Consider the following 24,555-nt stretch of genomic DNA (forward strand, 5'->3'; position numbering starts at 1 on the left):
TTGTACAATGTTTCTATCACCAGCTATGGGATACTGTGACCATCTAACCTCACAAAACCTGTTTTATCATTCGCCTACCTCTACATATATTATGTATACATGTAATGCATAGACATAATATCAGAGTGCACCTACCTCATAGGTCTGTTGAAAGGATTATATGACCTAATGTTCAGTGATCACCTAGCATGGATCCCAACCTATTAGTGCTCAATCAAGATTAGAAAATCTTGATTTTCTAAAAGCCACCATGGGTGGCTCAGCGGTTTAGTGCCTGCCTTCCGCCCAGGGTGTGATCCTGGAGTCCCGGGATCGAGTCCCACATCGGACTCCCTGCATGGAGCCTGCTTCTCCCTCTGCCTGTTTCTCTGCCTCTCTCTCTCTCTCTCTCTCTCTCTGTCTTTGTCTCTGTCTCTGTCTCTCATGAATAAATAAATAAAACCTTTAAAAAATAAAATCGAGAACAAAAATCATAATACTCATAGTAGTTTGCTCCAAGGGTAGATAGTAGTATAGGAGTTCATGCTTCCCTCTGTGGCTCTGACATTGACTCAACTCTAAATGATTTCAGTGCATGAATCCCTTTATGCTAGGTTTCTAGTTTTCACAAAGGGAATATTTCCAGCCTAATTAGGGTCAATCAGGATGGCCAAAAGGACAGAGACATGTGATACTGTTATAAGAGCAGGAGCCTATGTTTCATACCCATTGCCATCAATAGCTGGAATGATTGGGAACACAGTAGCCATCTCAAGCATGGCTTAGTGCCGTTACTGAATTAAGGTGTTTTTGATTTCAGGTAGCAGTCCAGTGTTGGGTTATTGGACTCATTCCTATTTAATGTTCTATTAATGACCTGAAGGAGGTCACCTATTAACTTTTACAGTTGATACCAAATTGCAGGTTTTTATAGAGAGGGTTGCAGAATAAAAGAACAAGGGAAAAAAAGATTAGAATAAATTTTCCATTAATGAGTTAAAAAATCAGGGTAAAACAGCTATGAAACACAAAGCGAGGTGGAGGAGGGGGTGCTTGGGTCATTCAGTTAGTTTAGCTTCAGACTCGAATTTGCTCAGGCCATGATCTCAGGGTCATGTGATTGAGTCCATGTTGGGTTCTGCACTGGGCATGGAGCCTTCTGAAGATTTTTTTTTTTTTCTCTCTCTCCCTTTCTACTTGCCCCTCCTCAAACAACAACAGCAGCAACAACAAAAAAACTCCAAAAAACAAAAAAACAACAAAGGGGCAGTAACATCTAATGATGTGAGTGAAAAATAGAAGGTGATTTAGACTCTACTATAGAATGGGGGGAACAGTTATATTTTCTGTTTGGCTTTGGATATTTTTATGCTTATATTAAATATGTCTGTTCATGGTATTCTGGGATATTACTTCAAATAAATAATGGAGCTAAATTGTGAAACAACTCAGTGAGAAATAGGAAGCAACCTAGGGAGTCAACCTGTTTCTTTTATTAATATTCAAATAAATCAACTCTGTTCAATCTTCTGTCTTTTAGACATGTCATAGATCAAGACACATGTCAAGAAATGTATTTCAATTTGAAAATGCTCTTACCAGAAAACTAAAGAAACAGTTATGATATGAAGCCAAAACTATGATTTTATTTCATCAAGTGCAGAATTATTTTATGTCAACAGATAAATTTTTGAAAGTTGTGAAAATTTCAATAAGGATTAAAAATTATATTTTTCAAGGATAAACTTGAATTTAGGCAATTCAGATCAGAATGGTCTATCTCTATGTTATAGCTAAGCCACATTTTATAAGTTTCAAAACTCATTTTGCTTAGTTTATCCAGATTGAATTCAAACATTTTAAAATGAAATCAAATAATCATTTTGGTAATGGATTTATGGAGTTTGTATAATTACAGACTGTAAATAATAATAATAAATAATGATTTAGCATTTCCACTCTACTCAACTGCTAATCTTGCCTAATTCTCTCCCATAGCCTTGCATTCCTATTTTTTACGTTAGAGGAAAACGAAACTCTGAGAGATTAAGTAGTTTGCCCTAGACTCCAGTAGGATAGGAGAAACTGCTATTAGAATCCAGGCAGACTGTCTTTATAACCTATGCTCTTAATCTCATATCCTAGGATTATTCAGAATATACTCAGCCAAATTAAAATAACACACCTCCAAACATGCCTGAAAATTTTGGCAAAAAATATTTTTTGGCATTGGGAAATTAATATTTATCCCCAAGCTACAATTGAATGCTTCCATCTTTCTTTTACACCATATTCATTTTAAAGACTAGGGATCCCTGGGTGGCGCAGCGGTTTGGCGCCTGCCTTTGGCCCAGGGCGCGATCCTGGAGACCCGGGATCGAATCCCACATCGGGCATCCCGGTGCATGGAGCCTGCTTCTCCCTCTGCCTATGTCTCTGCCTCTCTCTCTCTCTCTATCATAAATAAATGAAAATTGAAAAAAAAAAACTAAAAAAAAAAAACGTCATTTTAAAGACTATTTTGAAACCTGAGTGTTAAAGCATGTTAAATTTACCCAGAAAAGTATCCAAGAGTTGATCATTACAGCAATGTCAGCCTCCAGTTTTGTTGCAACCAAAGTCTTTTGCTGTAAATATTACAAACCTCAAATTGGTGACTCACGCAGCCAACCTGATTACAACTCAATCTCATTCAGCTGCTCTGGATCCTGGAAACCGTGCCCAGATGCTCAGCTGCTATTCAGTCGTGACTTCAATGGCCAAGTGTTTCAATGAGGAAAATCAGGGTAGAAAAAAATTCATTGAAAAAATATTAATTCAGAATTTCAGTGCTGTTTCTTCATAGACATTATCAGCTACTCCACATCTCTGTGATTCTCAAGGGTCAGAACAGTTTCCTCCTACATTTCCGTAATCTTCAGATTGGTCAGGCTCTGGAAGGATTTTGATCAATTCCCTTTCCTACAAAATCAGAAAAGTCTCAAAACTCCAGTGAACCATAGTGTCTAAAACATGAGTCATGTCTTCTAAGTAATACTGAACAGAATGCAATTCAAACACAATGGGAGGAGATAGAGATACAGCTTTAGGTACAGATATACATTACATAACATACTTGAACTAAAAAAGTTCTTAGAGGACTTGTAGTCTTAGGTTTCCTAATATTTGTTTTTAGCTGCAGAAATATTCTATTAAATAAAATCATGGCCTACATATAGAAAGTTCTTAAAGATTCCTTTATGCCCATCCTTCCACCCCATTTCATGCCTCCTCTATGGAAGAATGATTATTACTGCAAGTGGCCAGATTAGTGTTTGCTAAATGAGCAGAATCATGTGGCTTGCTCTCTTTCTCTTCTTCATCCTAGGTATCTACTTCTGGTCATTTGGCCAGCTCTTGGGCATTTGCTTCTGTTCCTCTCCTCTTTGCTGGAGTGTGGAAAGCTTTATTTGGACTAAAGGGAAGATGGAATGCCTACTGCTCCAGCCCACACTGTTCTGCATAATGATTTAGGGGAAGAGCCTACTAAAAATTAAGCTGTTTTGCTTTATTTTATGATTGTTCCTTGTAGGAACACATGGCAACATGTTTCTCTGATTTGGATCCTTGATTTCCTGAAGGTCCTGGCCAATATACCTTTGACTGAGACAGCTTTAACACTTCCTTCAGCTTGACTAAACTTTAGACAGGCTTCTTTCTGCCCTCACCTCTCTCTCTCTCTCTCTCTCTCTCTCTGGAGCATTTACTTTAGAAAACTTGTAATTGTAAATTCTTTTTCTGTCCCTTTGAGATGTAAAAAGCCTCTTGCCAGTTTTACAACCCAGAAATGTCTTTCTTAAGGATCTGGAAACCATCCCTTTGAAATGTAAACATGAAAGGAGATTACACCCCTATCTCTCACTCTTAATAGCAAACACAGAGGAAAATATTTATTTGCAAACTCAGAAATAACTCAGTGTGCTCAAAGTGTCCCATTGATCAATGTCTGGACTGGTTGTCCTTCAGTACTTTTCCACTAGCTCATAACAGCATTTAAAAACCCTTCTGCTTTTTGTTTTAGTGGGGTTGAGTTCAATTTCTCTTTCCTATTGCAATAGTCTGAAAAAAGTTTAATTTTGCCCAGTGCAACCTCTGTTTTAATACCATCAAACAAACATTATAAATCTTACATAATCTTGTGCTGCTCTGGGTTGTATAAGAATGAGGTGGTCTAGTTCAATCTCCAGATTGTTCCAGGAAGTAACCCAGAGGAAATTTCCTAAACCCTAGGACAACACAGAGCATAATTTGGAAACTGCCAAATTCCAGCTTCCTCAAATGAAAAAGGAGAGATTTTTTTGGAGTTCTCCTGATGCCATCCCAACTCTACATCCTAGGCTGATGCCAGCTCTATTACAGATGCGATCTTTCCTATGCATCTTCCACCCTGTGGATCTGAGGCCATTTCTTAGAGATATTACATTCCTCCCGTCTCTTTTTTTCACTTGATTTCCATGCTGGCATAATATGGAAACTCCACAGAAGAAATGGTTGTAGTTGAGACACTGAAGGTGTCAAAGGTGTTACAAAGTCGTATTTAAACTCTTTGAGTGGGTCTGTTGAGTAGGTTGAGACAGAGGCCTAATGCTACGTATTAATATAAATTGATTTATTGGAAGGGAGGAATAAGAATAGGGATCCTTGTTCTGGGAAAAGTAGAGAATAGCATAGTACCTCTTGGACTGGTCCAGGATGTCTGCCTGAGTTCTAGAGAGAAATTGTGGGAAGACCCAAGGAAAAATACCTCTGGGTATATAAGACTCACTGATTCCTAATGAAATATTCTTCATGAAAAATTATGATAATGTGGTGACACCAGTCCATGCAACTTGAGTTCTTTTTCTTAATGTAATACTTACACAAAAAGCCTGGAACAAGCCTAATTATAGTGGTAACAAGCAATGATTCCACTCAGCAGCTGGCTGGGAAAACAAGTTTTTTATAATGATATATGCCTCGCATATGACTTTCATAAAGTCATATATATATAAGGTTTCTGTGTGTGCGAAGAAATAGCAAGTGGGGAGGAGAGGTAAGTGAAAATGAATAGGAATTTAAACGTGTTTGTTTGTGGAGCTTACTTCCTCCTTTGCTAGCATTTCCCAGATGTGTTTTCTGGAATAACAATATTTCCAGTCAAAAATGTTGGGACATAATGCTGTATTCATTTACTTACTGGATATGTGGATATACACATATGCCATCTAATGGACTCAAGTGGGCCAAATCTAAGTTGGCCCCAGGATCTATCTCCTGCTGTTCCCACCCGGTGTCTCCTCCAGCTGAGGATAGCACCTGTGGCTTGACTCTAACCAATAGAATATGACAAAAAAATGATAGCAAGTTACTTCCATGATTATGTGACATTATATAAACTCTACTTGCTATCATCTAGAGTGATTCTAGTTTGAATAAATACATAGCCATGTTGGGAAAGGCACTTGTCAAGGAACAGCAGGCAACCCCTAGAAATGCCCTGTAACCTCTAGAAGCTGAGGGTGGCCTCTAGCTCAGAGCCAGCAAGAAAGCAGACCCTCAGTACTTCAACTGCAAAGAAATTAATCCTGCCAATAACCCAAGTGACTTGGGAGTGGATTTTTCTCTATTCAAGCCTCAGCATAAGAATGTAGTCTGGCTGCATCTTGATAGTAGCCTTGTGAGAATCTTGAGTGAAGGAATCAGCTGAAATGTAGCTGCACTCCTTAGCCACAGAAATTGTGAGATGGTAAAGGTGTGTTTTATTTTAAAACAGCTACATCTATATTAGTTCATTACAGAGCAATGAAAAAAGAACACAGGAACTGAACAGTTCTGCAGTGGAGAAATCTGTTTGTTAATTAAATATCTCTAAAACTTACTCGGGAAAAGTAAATTACATTTGGCTAAGAGTTTATGGTTGTATAGAGTACCTAGTGCAGTGCTTAGAACATGTGGGGCCTAAGCGCTTGAGTGAATGAAGGAGGAAATACACGCATGCATGAATGGGCATACCCCAACAATACTTGGGGCTTCAGTAGGGATGCTTATCAATATAGGTCACTCTTCCTGGGGAATTTTCGATTTTCTATAGTTTCAATTATACCATATACTCTAGTGGCTCCCAAATATACACTCCTAGGGCTCTTTTTCATGTGATATATACTGGTAAGTTAAATATATTTAACAGGATTATCCAGATATTCCAAAACTAACACTTCCTAAAGGAAATCTTTCTGCCCCCTCCCCCCCATACCACTGTCCACCTGATCACACAAAACAAACCCCAGGAATCATGTCAGACTTCACTGTCTCACATACTTCTCCTGTTCATTTGTTCACCCAGTATATGGCCGTGATCTCTTACAGCCTAATTAACTGCTTGCTCTGTATCTGAGCCTGTACAACGTAGAGAGAAAATGTGCAGTCTTGCTGTCTGGGCTCTCTTTAAATTCTTACTTTGTCTCAAGCATGTGGGTTTTAGGAGCCATCATAAGGCAAATGCAGTCTTCATGCACAGAATTAGGGGATCACTTCCTCCTGCTCTTTCCCCTCAAGAATTTCCTCCCTGCTAATTTGGCAGTTGGTAGTGATTGCTGCAGTCCTTTTCCCCCGTTCCTCTGGCTAGAGGGATAGTAATCTTTCTACCAGAGTTTTAGCCTCCCAGAGTTTTAGCAGCTTTCAGGTCAAAGCTATAAACAGTTAAAAAAAAAAAATCACCTTTGTGCCTGCCACTTTTCCAAGTTAGACTCCCTTCCCATATCTGTTTGCTCTGACTTCCTCTTCAGAGTCATTAGATAGTGGGGGTTTTGTTGTTGTTATTTTTTTTTTTTCATGCTTTGGTCAGAGTTTTATACTTATTATCAGTAGCAGCATTGGCTTATTTCACCACGCTGGAACTGGAACTCTGAGAGACTTTTGAAATCTTTATTATAGTCTGGGTTTGATTTTTTTCCTGTTTGTCATGTATTTCTAGTCTTACTGTATGTATTTCATTTAAAATATGAATCCTATATAAGGCAATGAGTAAATCTAAACTGATTGAGATTTACTTATTGCCTTATAAGACATCAATTTCATAAAATGATTACTAAAAAGAAAGTGTGTTCTATTTAATATATACAGAGAAGTAGGCTTAGTACCCTTATTTATATTTTGTCTACTTGATCTGTCAAAGACTGAGAAAATTAAATACAAGTAATCAACTATTACTGTTTCTTACTATTTCCCTAGTATTTCTTTCTTTAAGAAAAAAAAAAGATTTTATTTATTTATTCATGAGAGAGGCAGAGACATAGGCAGAGGGAGAAGCAGGCTCCCTGGGGAAGCCCAATGCAGGACTCCAACCCTGCACCTGGAATCACGCCCTGAGCCTAAGGCAGATGCTCCACCCCTGAGCCACTCAGGTACCCTAATTTGACATCTTTTTATATTAATCAGTGGAGTCTTTTACTAGAACAGTTATTATTAAATGACTTTTTGTATTATTTTTTTTAATTTTCTGCTTTGTAATTTAGAAAGTATATAATTATAACTTTAAATAATATTTTAAATTTATACTCTTTCTAAATTGCACAATATCTAATGAATCACCTCTCTAATGGGGTATGAGGAAAGTAGAATATTAATCTTACCACTTTTTAGCTACTTCCTTCTGGGAGATTTGTCACCCTATACTATAGGATTTTATTCTCTTTAGTATTGTTATCAAATGCAGGTTTTCTTCTTAAGAAGTTTCATAGAGAGACAGGTACTTTATGTATATATACATACATATATATATAAAACAAGTTTTATAGAGAGATAGGTATTATATACATGTTTATATATATACATATGTATATAGGTGTGTGTATATATGCATATATACACAATTTATAATCATAACTATTTAGCTTTAATTCTGTGTTCAAATATATACAGAGCCGAACTTTCATGAAGTGTACATTTTTATTTTCATTGCACTAAATTATATATTCAAGTAGATTTGTCAGAATATATATAGATTATATATTCCTGAATATTGACATAATTGACATTCTCTCTTTGCATCAACAAGACTGTATAGAACCCTAGTATATGCACATTCTGTATAAATTGTTCCCCTTTTATCTAACAGTTATTATTGCTAATGATTTAAAGATAGATTAACTTTTTAACTTATAGGTGACCTCTTCCTGGTCTAGATATTTGAAGAATTCTTTCCTTATTCTTAGAGATCAGTAAATTCATTAAGATGCTTCTGAGTGTTATTTAACACATTTTTCTTCATGTAATAAATCCTATTAATCTATAGTTTCAGGTCCTCATTCAGTGGTTTACCTTACTGTATTTTTGACTTTTTGTCTGTGGCACATATTCTTGTTCCATATTCAAACAAAACCATTCTTATCTCAAAGATAAATTTCCATTATTATGTACAATTTGAATTACCATCTGTTAAATCACATTCTTTGAACTGTGATATTCTTGAATCTGTCTTCCATTCAGAGGCTCTTACATTGTTAGTTTTCTTCCCTGCTTCCAATTCAGTTCTAAGATCATCAATGTCATTTTCTCTCTTAATTTATTTCATGCTAACTTCCCTTTGTTCCAGCCTATTTCTTTATCTTTTTATTATTTTTTTTCATTTCATAGAGTTGGTATTTTAATTTCCTTTAAGAAGGTGACGTTATTCAATCTCTCTTTTGTTATCCGGGAAAAAAAAATCTTCTTTGAACATATACTTTTTATCAATCAACATAGCGTACTATTTTATGCTTGCTTATTCTTTCTTTCCTTTTCATACTGATTGCATATAAACCTTATTTTTCTTTTGTCCATTTTCAAGTGTAACTATATCTACCTGGGTCTCTTTTTTGTTCTTAAATGTTGAGAATGGACATACTCAAGCTGCCTTATTTCCTTGGGGTCTATTTGAATTCTCCTGTTACAATTTGCGGCATGAATATTGGTATTCGTGTCACATCCATCATTTGGAGAGAGAAGGTGGGGTGACACTCTGAGCAGCCACAGTCAGGATACTTTAACTCTGTGTCCTCCATCATAATGTGTTAACAAGGAGGGATTTGAGGGCTCTTTGCTTGACGCAGCTGCCCATTTTTTCTTTTCCATGTTTGGTTCTAAACTATACCAATGACTCAGTTGAAGCAATGGCAAGTTTCTCCAGTCTATTGCTATGCCTTTAAGAGCAACAATTCAAGTAAGATATTCTCCGTATTTACCCTGGCCTGCCAATGTGCCTTACTTTGCAGGACAGTGGTATAATAAGTCTTCAACACGTTCACAGTGTGGGGGTGGGATACATGATAAATCCTGTCATGGATTGACTAAATGATCAAAACACAATGGCTTATAGATTGAATAAGGAGAAATGGGAGAATAAACAAAAATTCTGTTTAACAGAGAACTAACAAAATTCAAAGTGTATTTGCATGAGATGGAGTTTTACATTTTTAAAAGTATTACATGTGGTAAGAATGACAAGAAGGAGACATAATTTAGGATTTTGTGTTATGAAACTCTTATGAAGTGGCAAGTATTTTAACAGGAGCCAAAAGAAGCTTTTACTGAAAAAAAAAAAAACAGTTTTAGCTTTTTATTTTTGTATGATGCCTCATTTCAACTTTATTTTTTTTAATTATCAGAATAAATAAACATATCACAGCTTTGGACAGCTAAGGCACATTTAAAAATTCTAGTATGTTATAAGAATTCCACACATCTTTGTTGTTATTATGTATTATTTTAGAAATGTCTAGATACTGTTGGATAGTGATAGAATACTTTATCTGTGTTATTCGTTAGCTTAAAAAACATCAAAAGGAAAAAAACCCTCTCTAATGATTCTGATTTACATCTAATTGTTGACATTGCAGTTGCACCTGTCGTCTACTTCCTTTCCATATGTCCTCCAAGAGGGATTGTGTTAAATAATCTTATCTTCTGGAGGGGAGTTGGGAAGAAGGGAAAGAATAGGATGGGATAGTAAAAGAGCAGTAGTAAAGGAGAAAGTGTAAGTTGAGTCTCTTATTCCCACTATTATCTGTTCCCAATAGCCTCAATATGGAGCACACTTCAGCAACCAGAAGATTTCTGGGATCCCTTCTGTAGTCTTAAGAGTCTCCAAACAACCATGGAACCCAGAATTGCTCCCATGGGTATTTAACCTAAAAGAACTGCCACGAGGTGGCACTAAATCATAAACAGGAAACGGACTGATTGAAATGTGATTTCTTGAAGGAGAGCTGAGTTTACCCCAGTCAGTTCCTTAACCTTGAAAAAAATGCAACTCTTTTTTTAATGCAGTTTAATCATGTGTATCCTACATATTGCTTTATGGCAGAAATGTAAGGTACTTTCCAATACCTAATTTCATTTGCTATAAGAACCAGAAGAAGTGGACTAGGTTGATACATTATCATCCCTTTGGATGAGGAAATCGAGGCATAGAGATCAGATGTGGCATTGAGTAAAACAGCACATAGTAATATCGATTGCTGATTTTTTAAATTAAAAATTAATTTTTAGGGATCCCTGGGTGGCGCAGCGGTTTGGCGCCTGCCTTTGGCCCAGGGCATGATCCTGGAGACCCGGGATCGAATCCCACATCGGGCTCCCGGTGCATGGAGCCTGCTTCTCCCTCTGCCTGTGTCTCTGCCTCTCTCTCTCTCTGTGACTATCATGAATAAATAAATAAAATCTTTAAAAAAAATAAAAATAAATAAATAAAAATTAATTTTTAGGTGAAAGTCTTTTAATTATTCTACTATAAGATCCCTGAATAAATTATTACATCTTAATTCAGGTAAATGGTTTCCATGGCAGCCACTAACACATCATAATGTGTTATAATGCAGCTCACATGCATTGTTCTCTTGCCACATAACATCCAACAGGTAAGATGTCAAGGTCAGAATAGCTACTGGTTATATGCCCTTTACACAGTGTACCTCAAATAGCAGCTGTCTCAATCAAGCTATCAGCATCAGGATAATACCATGTCATTAGCTCGGAGGAGGGAGCTTGCCTTACTGTTAACTCTATATAGCAGACAACATAGATCAGATTTATGAGATAGCTATTTCATGTTCTGAAATATAAATTGTAAAAAAAATAAATAAAATATAAATTGTAAAGAAGCAACATGCATAGGACTTATTCTAGCTTTACACTAGCTAAAATTTGGTTTTCACCTTTTTGAACCCACTCCTACTCTGCTAGAAATCTATTACATATAGTTTAAAAGAAGTATTAATAACCGAGATCTGTTTTATAATTTAAAAATTAGGCGTAAAACTAAAAGCTATCAATAAATTCAAAGCTGTCATGCTATTAATGAAATTAGAGTGAGCCTTATATTGGCTTTGGCCATTTTATCTCTTAAAGGGTTAATATTTATCATTGATTAGAAAAGGAATAAGTAAGGCCTAAAATTTATCTGTACCAGAGTGAGATGCCAGATGCACTATTTTGTTATGTAATAGATAATGAAAAAAACCCACAAGAATTTGGAAGGAATATTCAACTGCCTAAGGGTCCTATTAATTTGGGCAAGGTAAATGCATTTGTTTTGAAGACTGAATAACAAGTTAGTTGAAGAGTTCTAAATTAAAAAAGGGAAATTAGTCTAATAATGGAGATTTACACTTCAAACATTAGTCTAGAAGAAATAAAAAATAGGCATGTTCCCAAATCTGCATTAATTATAAACTCAGATGGCAAGGCCCATGATGTTCCAGACACGAATAATGAACACTAATTTGTGTTAAATCTATAACTTGTTTATTTGTAGGGGAGATCTTTTCTTTATGAATGGGCACTAAACACAGTTTAGACTCCAAAGATAGCTCATGGGAAGAGGAAAGTTTTGCAGCATATTAACATTTTAATTTACCATTTCAGTAACTTTGAAGGTAAAACTTACCTTTAATGTTAATCTAAAATATGAATCTTAAGAATGAGTATTTTAAAAAGAAGGTACCACTCAAAGCAGAAGAAAGATGAAAACCGTATATATACATTTCATTGATTCTAAGACGAACTTTTTTCACATTCTACTATTGCCAAAATCAAAATAAATCTTCAGATCAATGATGTGTCATAGTGCAATTGAAAGCAGTTTGTATGTCTCACGGTGGTGCAAAAAATCATTGTTAATCTTAAACTAATTATTTTTAGATTCAATGAAATATGTAGTCTGTTTTCTGCCTTTGTTTAAACTGAATGGATATTTCTCTGCTACTTGTATTGCCTCTGCCTCTTTTTCCTAGCATTTAAAAATGTATTGTAGGGAATCCCTGGGTGGCTCAGCGGTTTAGCACCTGCCTTGGCTCCGGCTCCCTGCAGGGAGCCTGCTTCTCCGTCTGCCTATGTCTCTGCCTCTCTCTCTCTGTGTCTTTCATGAATAAATAAATAAAACCTTTAAAAAAATATATTGTAAAGAATCTACTTTTCCCTAATATTCGCATAAGTATTGTTGGGTATTGTGTGTGGATGTATACCTATTTTACATATACGTATTATGTAAATATATAATTCTTTAGTTAGACATATGAAATATGCTGAAATTAAAGAATTTGAAGTTACTTCATTAAGGGGAAGAGGCAATAATGGGAAATACTTAGTATAAGAGTAAGGAAATTCATATAGTATTTAGATGGTCATGTTTTGGCACTTATTAATATAGCTCATCGTGCAATGACTTGGAGACCGCCAGCTTGACAGACTGAAACACAAACATGAAAGTTAAAAACTTTCTTGGATGTCACCTTCAAAAAACTTTTCAGTCATCTTATATTCCTTTTTCATTATACCCAAATGAAATGATGTCAATAATAGTAATGCCAGTTTCCAAAATCTAAACCTCTTCTGCATGAACCCTGTTTCTATGATGTAAAATAATTATACATTTTTTTTCTGTACCACTGTGGCAAGCAATTATTTCTCATACATATATATTGATTGCTGTAACTCAGCCATTTCATTTTGTTACACCACTTGTATTTTCAAAATTAATTGCAAATGCTACTGGGTCAGTCATAGAGAAAGAATTATGCTGTATGCTTCCCCTATAATTTCTCACTGTCCCTGAGACAGTTCAAACAATGTTACTTAACTGGCTAATTAACTTGGAGGAGCCATGTCTTCAGCCTGTTTGTAAATAATTTAAGAATAAATAATCAACCCACTTTAGGTAGTTGTCAAACTAGTTATATGACATAATCTAGCTATTATTATTTCAAGATTTATACTAAGATTCAGATTATTTAAATATTCATATTTCATCTGATTATTTTGACTATATCAGTGCAAGTATTATTTGATTTGCCCCTTATATCCTTCACAAATTAAAATGGCTTGAAATTTTATTAATTTTTTTAATATATATATATTTTTAATTTTTATTTATTTATGATAGTCACAGAGAGAGAAAGAGAGGCAGAGACACAGGCAGAGAGAAGCAGGCTCCATGCACCGGGAGCCCGACGTGGGAATCGATCCCGGGTCTCCAGGATCGCGCCCTAGGCCAAAGGCAGGCGCCAAACCGCTGCGCCACCCAGGGATCCCTTATTAATTTTTTTAAAGATTTATTTATTTATGAGATTCACAAAGAGGGAGGTAGAGACTGGCAGAGAGAGAAGTAGGCTCCTTGAGGGAGGCTGTTGTGGAACTTGATCCCAGGACCCCAAGATTACGACCTGAGCCAAAGACAGACACTCAGCCACTGAACCACCCAGACTTCCCATGGCTTAAAATTTTAAAAACATACCACTTATAACAAGCTTTAAGATTAGGAAGATAAATCAAAAGCTACATAGACTTTGGCCACAATGAAGGGAGATAAATGTATTTAGAAAAAAGGATCTTGGGATCCCTGGGTGGCGCAGGGATCCCAAAATTAAAATTATTTTTAATTTTTTTAATTAAAAAAAGAGAGGCACAGAGACACAGGCAGAGGGAGAAGCAGGCTCCATGCACCGGGAGCCCGATGTGGGATTTGATCCCGGGTCTCCAGGATCGCGCCCTGGGCCAAAGGCAGACGCCAAACCGCTGCGCCACCCAGGGATCCCTAAATTAATTAATTAAAAAAAAAAAAAAAAGAAAAAAGGATCTTATAGTTGCCATAACTAAGCATTGACTTTAGTTCTATGGTTTTCAACACTCATGCTCAAAAATAGGGTAATAAAAAGAGCAGTAACATTTATATTACCTGATAAATGTATGTATGTATCTCTATTAACCCTTTTAAAAGGTAGAATGCTTTGACTACAATGTTCGAAATAGATTTGTCAGTTAGTTTCTTACATATAGGTAAATAAGTAGTATTATGAAACTCAACACATGAATAAAGAAGAACTGGTATATACAATCACACTTCCTTATTCAAAATAAATTAGGTGAAGTCTATAAAGTTTACATGCTTTACACATATAGTTGGAGGATCTTTCCTTTTTGGGAGCTTCTGTTAATTTATTTTGTTGAAGAAACACAGATATGTTGAATATCATAGCACAGATATTCCATATACTTCTTCAAAATGGTATTTAAGTAGATTGTCCTTATTCTCACTAGAATCACAGCATTGAATTTTAAAATATAAATATTATATTAATTATTCCATGGCTCTTACAGAATTGAATACATACATGTAAGTATATATATATATATACATGTACACACATACATAGGTTCAATTTCTATATATATTCAATCAACACATACACACACACACACACACACACACACCATTTGCATTCATATTGCTTTCACCAAAATGTTCAAAGCAGCAATTCACTTTTGTTGAAATCTTAACAACTGAAATATGACTAGTCTTTCCCAGTTGACAATGGTAGGCAGAGAGCTTACTGAACTCTACTGAATGGTGGAGGCCTTCTGAATCATTGAGGAATCTTTTTGGCCCCAAATAAAAACCTTTTAGATGGGTTCACCCAGGTGAACCTCTAAAGTTCAATGTCTCATTAATTCTCCAAAGTTTCAAGATTTTTAAAGTCCAAAAACAAGGGGAAGTCACTTTCTATTATTTTAATGTCAAGCTGAAAATAACTATTAATTCTGATGGACTTTGCAATTTCCAACCATGTCCAGATCAAACTTTTATTTTTAAAGAAATTCTGATTTCAAATTGCATAATAAAGTCACAGGTCGTACCAGTTTCTCAGATCAGTTACAATGGGAGAGATTTCAGGCCTAAAGCTCAAGGGGACCTTAGTGATTCAGATGGCCTTATGTTAGAACAAATGAATAGCTATAAAATTTGACCCCAAATAAGACATTTGCCCGGTCCAAAACATAGTACAAAATATTTGACCGGTAGAGCAAGCTTAGCTCTGGCCCAACAACTGTAAATTTTTCGAGATGTGTGAGAATAGTGAGATTACTCCAGTAGGCAGTCAACAAGAAGCTCTAGGAGAATAGAGGTTCTTGGAGCCAGACAGATTAATGATAGTATTAGAAAATGTGATTTGTTCATTCACAGCGTAACTCCAGTCATTGGTTGGAAAATGCCCTCATACCTTCATTAGCTAGAAGAATCTATTCCTCTAGGACACTAGCAAAGACCATGCAGAATATCAGGTTCTTATACATAAAGACTGAGACTTTAAGGAAGAGTTCAGTCCTGGAAGAAGCTACCGTGCTAGGGAGAGAAGGCAAGTTCATAAAACTAATCTGGTATTGCAGGCTCTAGGAATGCCCAGGTGCTAAGTCCTGGTCTCTTAGCAGCAAGATTTATTGCAGGGCCTTCTAGATGATGGCCTAGTATCCTTACGGGTTTTATTTGCTTTTGGCTCAGAAATCATGCAAAGGCTGAGTGTCAAGATAAGGACATTGGTGAAGTGATTAAAAAGGTAGGGGCTGGCAAATTTTAGTGAAGAGTTACAATTCCTTAACTAATTAAATGGAACATGTCACAATTGTGTCTGGCACAGATAACTAAAGAACAAAAAGTGGAGCTAACCAAATGTGGCTTAGTTTTTCTTGCTTAACATGAAATTGGAAAACTATGTAGTCTAGGTTGGGTGCATCTGCTCCGGTATGCCATCAAAAACTCAATGGCCTTCCAATTTCCATAACTTCTGTTCTTAACATGAATCTTTTCTCCTCATGTTCACTAGCTTCTTGCCCATTATTTTATATTCCTGGCAGAAAGACTTCTTTTTTTGTTCATAAGAAAAAGCCATCTCTAACATCCCATCATCGAGAAATATAACACATGACTATTCTTAACTGCAATTGAGGCTGAGATATTAAATTGTTATCTCTAAGTACATTGCTATCCTGAACACAATTTGTTATGTTAGTGAAAAACAGAAGTTAAGTGGCTATTAGGTGGATACCTTCATTACCTGGCATGAATTGCTCCTATATACTCGCTGTATATTTTGTTATTTGGAACACAAGAAATTCATGGTGAAAATGATGGGGATATTATTGCAGAAATCCTAGCTAGGAGGATATCATGTAAAAACAGAACACTAAACTTGAGGATTATTTACTGCCTACCTTTGGAAATAACATAAGCAATGAAGAGTTTTGGCCTTTATAAGCTATTAAAAACACAAGAATGGGGATGTAAATGAAGTTACAGATTCCATTCTTAATTCCCAATATAAAAAAGAAGGATGTTGCGTATCTTTGAATCATCATGCATCATACATTGTTTTGATGGAAAAGCAGGACTTACACATTTTAAATAGGTTTTTCTTATTTTGGAGATAGTAGTGTAATAGGATTTGAGATCTCCTCTGAGAGATAACATTGAATTTTTAATGCTATGTGGAAGAGATTGTGGGAATAAAAACATCATACCAATCAATTACATTTCTCAGAGAGATGAAATAGGCATACGGATGTAGCCTTGTAATAGTTCCTTTCAGAGTTTATAGCTTTAAATATTAAAACATCAACACAGAATATAGTACTTAAAATCTAGAAGAGGAATTGTGACATTTGATAACATTTCAAGGCTACATATGTGATCTAAAATCAACTGTTTAAAGGTATGTTGGTTTAAGGACAAATTGAGACTTTTTAGAACTTTGTAGGACTGAAGGACTTTCCAGAAGTCCTCTCTGCTTTCCAGAAGACTGGAATGAAGAATGAGAACAAAGGAAACAAACTGATCCAACACTATTCTTAGTCACTTTGCTATAAAATGATAGAAGACAAAACAAGATTTAATCTTGTGCTGATAGTTGATTTCCTCACAGCTGGTATCCATTGATTTATCTTTATCACCCTGTTAGAAGAGACCTTGGCAATACAGTCACACAGGAATGCTGACCCACTCAGCTGTGGAAGCTGAGGTGATGTGATATCAAACAAAATGGAAAATATAGTATGGTAGGAGCGTTTTTGCTGACAGCCGCCGAGTTGGTGAAATGTATGTTTCAGGACATAAATTAGTTAACGTAAGGATGACTTGGCAGTATATGTTAAGGGCAGTATCCATGAGGCAGACAAAAAATCCTATTATCTGAGTAGTGTGTTTTGCAGAGGAAAATTCTCTGTATGTATCTTATGATATTTTTCACCTGATTGACTAAAAATTATTGCATTTAGGTATTTAGAGCTAATGGAAACTTTTAGTTTTACTGTGATGTTTTGAATGAGATTGTGTGTAGAAAATGTTTATCTCGGTCCCCCAGTAGTGAATATTTGATAAATGGCAGTTATAATCAATCTTTCACTAAGAATATAAATATCTTCAGAATATTTTCACACTTGCTCTGTTTAAAGTGGTTTCTCTTTTCTTTTTGTTTTTCAATCATCTTTGTTGAATTTACTTAATGCACATACAATATACATATTTTAAGTAAACAGTTCAATAAGCTTTGACAAATATACACACCAGGTTCCCACGGCTCCCATATAGATACAAACAATTTCCATCACCAGAGAAAGTTTCTTCACACTCCTTTTCAGCCAATCCTCCATCTCCAAACCACTGATTCTAGTCTTTTTTTTTTTTTTTTTTATTGGTGTTCAATTTACTAACATACAGAATAACACCCAGTGCCCGTCACCCATTCACTCCCACCCCCCGCCCTCCTCCCCTTCTACCACCCCTAGTTCGTTTCCCAGAGTTAGCAGTCTTTACATTCTGTCTCCCTTTCTGATATTTCCCACACATTTCTTCTCCCTTCCCTTATTTTCCCTTTCACTATTATTTATATTCCCCAAATGAATGAGAACATATAATGTTTGTCCTTCTCCGACTGACTTACTTCACTCAGCATAATACCCTCCAGTTCCATCCACGTTGAAGCAAATGGTGGGTATTTGTCATTTCTAATAGCTTATCACCACTTGAAGTTTCAGAATTTCAAATAATTGAGAGAGTATTGTATTTGCATTTTGTATCGACTTATTTCCCTTGGTATAATATTTAGAGATTTACTTATGTTGTGTGTGCCAGTAGTCTATTCAGTTTTATTGCAGGGGAACCCTTATTATCTGAATATTCCACAGTTTGTTTACATATTCCCATGTTAATGAATGTTTGGGTGATTTCTTGTTTGGAAAACGAATAACGCTAACATGAACATTGATAAACAAATCCCATAGACACATGTTTTCACTTCTCTTGGGTAAATAAGAGTGGAAATGCTGGGCCATAGGGTAGGAATATCTTTAAGTTTATGAAAAATTGCCTGCTTTCCAAAATGATTGGATCATTTAATTACTGTCATCAATGTATGATGGTTCCATTTGCTTTAGTTTTTTTTTTTTTTTTTTTTTAGTTTTATTTAAATTCAATTTAGTTTACATATGTGTACTATTAATTTCAGGGTAGAATTTAGTGTTCCATCAGTTACATGTAATACTCAGTGCTCATTATATCAAGTTCCCTACATAATGCCCATCACCCATGGGATGCCTGGGTGGCTCAGTGGTTGGGCGCCTGCCTTAGGCTCAGGTCGTGATCCCCGCATCCGGGATCGAGTCCTGCATCCGGCTCCCTGCGAGGAGCCTGCTTCTCCCTCTGCCTGTGTCTCTGCCTCTCTCTCTAGGTCTGTATCTCTAATGAATAAATAAATAAATCCTTTTTAAAAAAGGAACAAAGCTGGAATAAATATCTGTGTGCATGTTTTTTTTTAAATGCCTATCACCCAATTATACCCCCATCTCTCCACCCACTTCCCCTCCAGCAACCCTTAGTTTGTTCCCTATCGTTAAAGAGTTTCTCAAGGTTTGCCTTCTTCTCTGTTTTTATTCTATTGGATTTTTCCTTCCCTTCCCCTATGTTCATCTGTTTTGTTTCTTAAATTCCATGTATGAGTGAAATCATACGGTATTTCTCTTTCTCTATTATGCTTAGCATAATACCCCCTAGTTCCATCCATGTTGTTGCAAATGGCAAGATTTCATTCTTTTTGATGTCTGAGTAATATTCCATTGTGTGTGTGTGTGTGTGTGTGTGTGTGTGTGTGTGTGTATACCACATCTTTTTAATCCATTTTTCTGTCAGTGGACATCTGGGCTCTCTCCATATTTTGGCTATTGCGGACATTGCTGCTATAAACATTGGGGTGCATGTGCCCCTTTGAATCACTATTTTTGTATTCTTAGGATAAATACCTAGTAGCTCAATTGCTGGGTTATAGGGTTGATCTATTTTTAAGTTTTTGAGGAACCTGCATACTGTTTTCCAGAGTAGCTATACCAGTTTCCATTTCCACCAATCATAGAAGAAGTTTCCCCTTTCACCGCATCCTGGCTAACACCTGTTGTTTCCTATGTTGTTAATATTAGCCATTCTGACTGGTGTCAGATGGTATCTTATTGTGGTTTTGATTTGTATTTCCTTGGTGATGAGTGACGTTGAGCATTTTGTCTTGTGTCTGTTAGCCATTTGTATGTCTTCTTTGGAGAAATATCTGTTCATGTCTTCTCCCATTTCTTGACTGGATTTCTTGTTTTTTGGGTGTTAAGTTTGAGGAGTTCTTTATAGATTTTGGCTACTAGACCTTTACCTGATATATCAGTTGCAAATATCTTCTCCTACTCTGTAGGTTGCCTTTTAATTTTGTTGATTGGTTTCCTTTCTTGTGCAAAAGCATTTTATCCTGATGAAATCCCAATAGTTCATTTTTGCTTTTGTTTCCATGCCTCTGGAGACATGTCTAGCAAGAAGTTGGTATGGCCCATTTGCTTTAAATTTTTATCAGCATTTGGTCTTGTCAGTTTTTAAAAATAGGTATGAAGTGATATCACATTATTGATTTTGTTGATGGCTAATGTTGAGTATCTTACGGTGTACTTATTGGCTACTTAAATATATACCTTTTATAAAGTTTTTTGAAACTTTTAGCCATTATTATTGAGTTGTTTTTCTTTATATGAGTGGCCATGTGTATTTGAATTTGAGTCTCTTGTTAGATAAATGTTTGCAAATGTTTTCTCTCATTTTGTGGCTTGACTTCTCATTTTTTAACAGTGTATTTTGAAAAGCACAATTATTTAATTTTAAACAAGTCTAATTTACCTATTTTTTATGATGAGTGCTTTTTGTGTCCTGTTTAAGAAATCTTTGCCTACCCCAAGTTCATTATTTCAGTCTTTTCTCTTTCTATGCTATGATTTTGAATTCTATTGACTTACATTCAAGTTTATTGGTCTTCCTACTCTTGTGTCAAATATTCTTGGAATGTAAGTACCAGGTGTATAAGACTTTCTGGTTTTCAGCCCAATCCCCATTTCACTATGCCACCAAGGGGACTGATTGTTTTGATTATATTATAATCAAATATAAATTTGGTTGTAAATTTGTTGTAAATTTGGTTACAACAAATTCTAAAACATTTTGAAAGGAAATTCAGGCTATCCTTCCAGGAGGTCACTGGAACTAAACGTTATAATATTGCTAGACCTCAAAACTGCATGACCTTGAACCTGCTAGATAGACCTTAAATCTGTATGACTTGGGAGATCTAGAGATCCTTAGAGCAAGTTTTTGCAAACCATGAGATTTCTGTACCACAAACTATGGGATTTTCAAGGCCATATGCTATGAAGTCTTGACACTGTGATGGCAAGACAACAGACTCTGGAGCTGGGTTCTGTAAGGCTCATGACAGTGAGATGATAAACAAGAGACATCTGGACATCAGATTTGGGATTCTTTGAAACCAGAGAGATTTTTTGGCTTTTTAATCATTCCTAACCTCTGATAACTCCACAAAACTTCTGTATAAATGTATTATTTAGCAAAAGAACATTATCCTTGAGTTTGGGCTTTTTCCAGATTAAATACTGACACACTGGTTTGCAGGTTGGTCAGAAGTTTGTCAGTTTCTCCTTAATGCAAGTCAAACATTTCATTTTATAGATGCTTGTTATCAGTCTGTCCTCTACCCTCACCACAACTTCAACCATGGGTCTCAGGGATTAAAGTTTCCGGGATCCCTGGGTGGCTCAGTGATTTAGTGCCTGCCTTCAGCCCAGAGTGATTCTGAAGTCCTGGGATTGAGTCCCACATCGGGCTCCCTGCATGGAGCCTGCTTCTTCCTCTGCCTGTGTCTCTGTCTCTCCCTCTCCCTCTCTCTCTCTCTCTCTGTGTGTGTGTCTCTCATGAATAAATAAATAAAATACTAAAAATAAAAAGTTACAAAGTTTCTTTCCTCTGTTCCCTTGTTACTATAGAAGGGCTCATCTTTCTGAGTTCATCTGATTTTAGGTTTTAGATTTCTGTGTCCACATCTCTTTAATGAAAATATGTATTTTTTTAGTGAAATGTTTGAATTTATAAGGAAATATGCACTAAAACAGAATGAATCAATGAAACTTTGCCAAGCAGAAACAGAAACTTCCATTGGAGATATCCAATCAGCTAGCAAGAAAACTGGGAGAAGCCCATGAGACCCCATCCCATAAAGCCTCTTTCACAAGACCCTAAGTCACTTCTCCTAATACACCCATACAAATTTAGGAGTATGGACTATCCACATTTTCAAATACTTTTAGTTTTTTTTAACTGCAATAAACATAACATTGGCAATGCTCACCACCACCACTCAGACAATGTTTCAGCTTTATATGAATAAATATTCATATGTAGAATATATATTCTATATTCTTTCAGAATATAGAAACTTGTTAATGCAGTAATTTCTTACTGTTTCAGTGGGAAGAAAAGGTATTTTGTATCTTTCTATATCCTAACTGCTACTGTAAATCTAGGTTTCCCAACTTTGCAGGTGTTTGGAGAATATGTCTATTTGTTCCAGTCTTTCATAGGGAATCCCCTATGATCAGACAGATTCAATCACAGAATTTGGTATATTGGTTATTTCAGTTGGGCTCTTCTTGAGTATATGGTGAATGGTGACTGATTTGTGTGCCAAATCTGGATTTTAAGCATAAGAGTTTTAGCATTTGAGACACCTGGGTGGCTCAGCAGTTGAGTGTCTGCCTTTGGCTCAGGGCATGACCCCAGTCTGGGGATCAAGCCCCACATCAGGCTCCTTGTGAGGAGGCTGCTTCTTCCCTCTGCCTGTGTCTCTGCCTCTTTCTGTTGTCTCTCATGAATAAATAAATAAAATCTTTTTTTTTTTTTAAAGAGTTTTAGCGTTATAGTTCTCTCGAGTCAATCTCTAATTTAAAATCTAGGTTTCCATTTTCCCTGTCATTTATTTTGTCATTTGAACCAAACATTGGAAAAAGAAAAATTTACAACTTATGTATAAAATATCATTTGGGAATAGAATTCCCCTGGTGGGGCCTTATTGCCTCTTAGTTCATCTAGGATCATCTTTTTATTATTTTTTTAAATATTCAGTTGAACTTTGCAAATCGAGCTATCTAACATAGCTGCTGTTGTACTCTCTTTTAAAGTTATATATAGAATGAATTGTAAATGGGTTAAGCCTTGAAAGCTGGGAGTAGGAAATGAGCATTGTGTCATGGAGAAAAAAGAAGGAGTTAATTACGGCATGTGGACAGCATTGTTAGGGTAATTACTGACAGGAGAAGGCTTCAGGAAAGAAATAGAAAAAGGAAGGTCATTCCTGAGCCTTCTTATAAAGCATTTATCATTTCACAACATAGAACATTTTTAGTACATCTTTTTCTGATGTGATAAAGTGTTAGAGGCAGATGTCCTCAAGATGCTATGCTAAACAATTCCACTGCCCTTTTTTTTTTTTTTTTTTTACCACTTGCAATGTTCATAATAGTGACACTCCAGAAGAAAAATTACAGGTTTATCTTGGGCTCCCCCTCAACATTAGTCTCAGAAGCAATATGGCATATATAATATTCCAGACTTTGTGTTAGTGTGTTGATTTATATATAGTCTTCTCTGTTTCTGACTGAAATTTCTGAAAGAAAACCAATTTTAAGATGGCCGCCAAGGACAGATTCTCAATATTCAATATGAAGGTGTTATAAACAAAGTCTAATATATTCATTGAAGTTCTTAACATTTGAGATTTATATTTCTAAAATTTATGATAGACACTGTGACTTTGAAACTGACCATAGAAGTGGTTAATGAACAATGAAATCCCCCCTACTACCCCAGATTTAAGGGAAGGCATAAGCACACACAAAGAAATCAGTCTTCTGAGGATAAATGCACTATTTCCTAAGATATGGAGTTTTCAACATTCTATAGTTTGAATTTTTGATGAATAGTGTGCATAAAGAAAGAGTATTTGAATTCTGACTTTTTATAGTTATAATTATTGTCATATACAGTACTACAAACATCAATTCAAAGACATTGTCATCTTTTTCTTTCTTTGTATATGTTCCATTTGTATAAGTATTCTTTTATAATTTTATCTTCTTCTTAGAAGGATAAGGATAGGCAAAAATATCTCATAAATTATCAATAAAAGTAACTGAATTTGAGAAAAATGGAAGATATTTCCTCCTTGCATAGGTGATAGAATTTCACTGACAAATATTTGGTGAGTCAGGTGGTAGGCAGAAATATTTTAACATAATGTAGACAAGTGGGCTGAATGATGCTTCAGCTGGATTTAGTGTAATCTAGAAAAGTAGCTTACTTCTTAAGATACATGGGTTAGGAAATAAATCCAGGATCAAAATTATGTATTGAGACTAGATGGAATAACAAAATGTGATGACCAGATCTAGCCTCTTACTGGATTAAATAAAAAAAAAGAAGAAAAAGAAGATATTAGAAACAATGTTGTTTTTAAGACACAGGACATCAGCCGATAGACGACAATAACCTTGAGAAATAACAAATGAGATAAGCTCTACTGTTTCCTAGCTTACTGTCTTGAGTTTCCAGTCCATGACACTAAAAGGGAGCCCCAGGGGAGCTAGACAGACTCCCTTACGTGAGGGAATGAAATCAGTAGTAACAGAGAGAAGATAATTGCATAGAGAGAGAACTCCAGAAATCTGCAGAAGGTCCATTTTTAGTATTCAGTAGAGCACTGACTGGTTCATGCCTGCAAGGAAACCACCCAAGTTTGGGAAAAGAACCATCTGATGGGTTAAAACTAACAGGGTCTGATGCTCAGGTAGGACCAAGAATAATGGTCCATTCCTACTAAAGGATCA

At 35.8% G+C, this 24,555-nt stretch overlaps 1 long non-coding RNA gene across 10 annotated transcripts in view; it reads left to right on the top strand.

The window, feature by feature from the left end:
* The window catches only part of LOC144283155 (uncharacterized), a 104,641-nt gene that overhangs the window by 60,398 nt on the left and 19,688 nt on the right, over positions 1-24,555 (top strand). For 2 of the 10 annotated variants that reach the window (XR_013351539.1, XR_013351535.1), the window contains exon 1: positions 10,847-10,892. The exons of 6 other annotated variants lie outside the window; for them this stretch is intronic. This is a non-coding gene — a long non-coding RNA (uncharacterized LOC144283155). Of the gene's footprint in view, positions 1-10,839; positions 10,893-24,555 lie in introns of those variants that run through there. 2 more of the 10 variants (XR_013351544.1, XR_013351543.1) reach the window with 2 other exon arrangements.

The sequence above is a fragment of the Canis aureus genome, chromosome 14 (genome assembly GCF_053574225.1).
Source record: "Canis aureus isolate CA01 chromosome 14, VMU_Caureus_v.1.0, whole genome shotgun sequence".
Taxonomy (NCBI): Eukaryota; Metazoa; Chordata; class Mammalia; order Carnivora; family Canidae; genus Canis; species Canis aureus.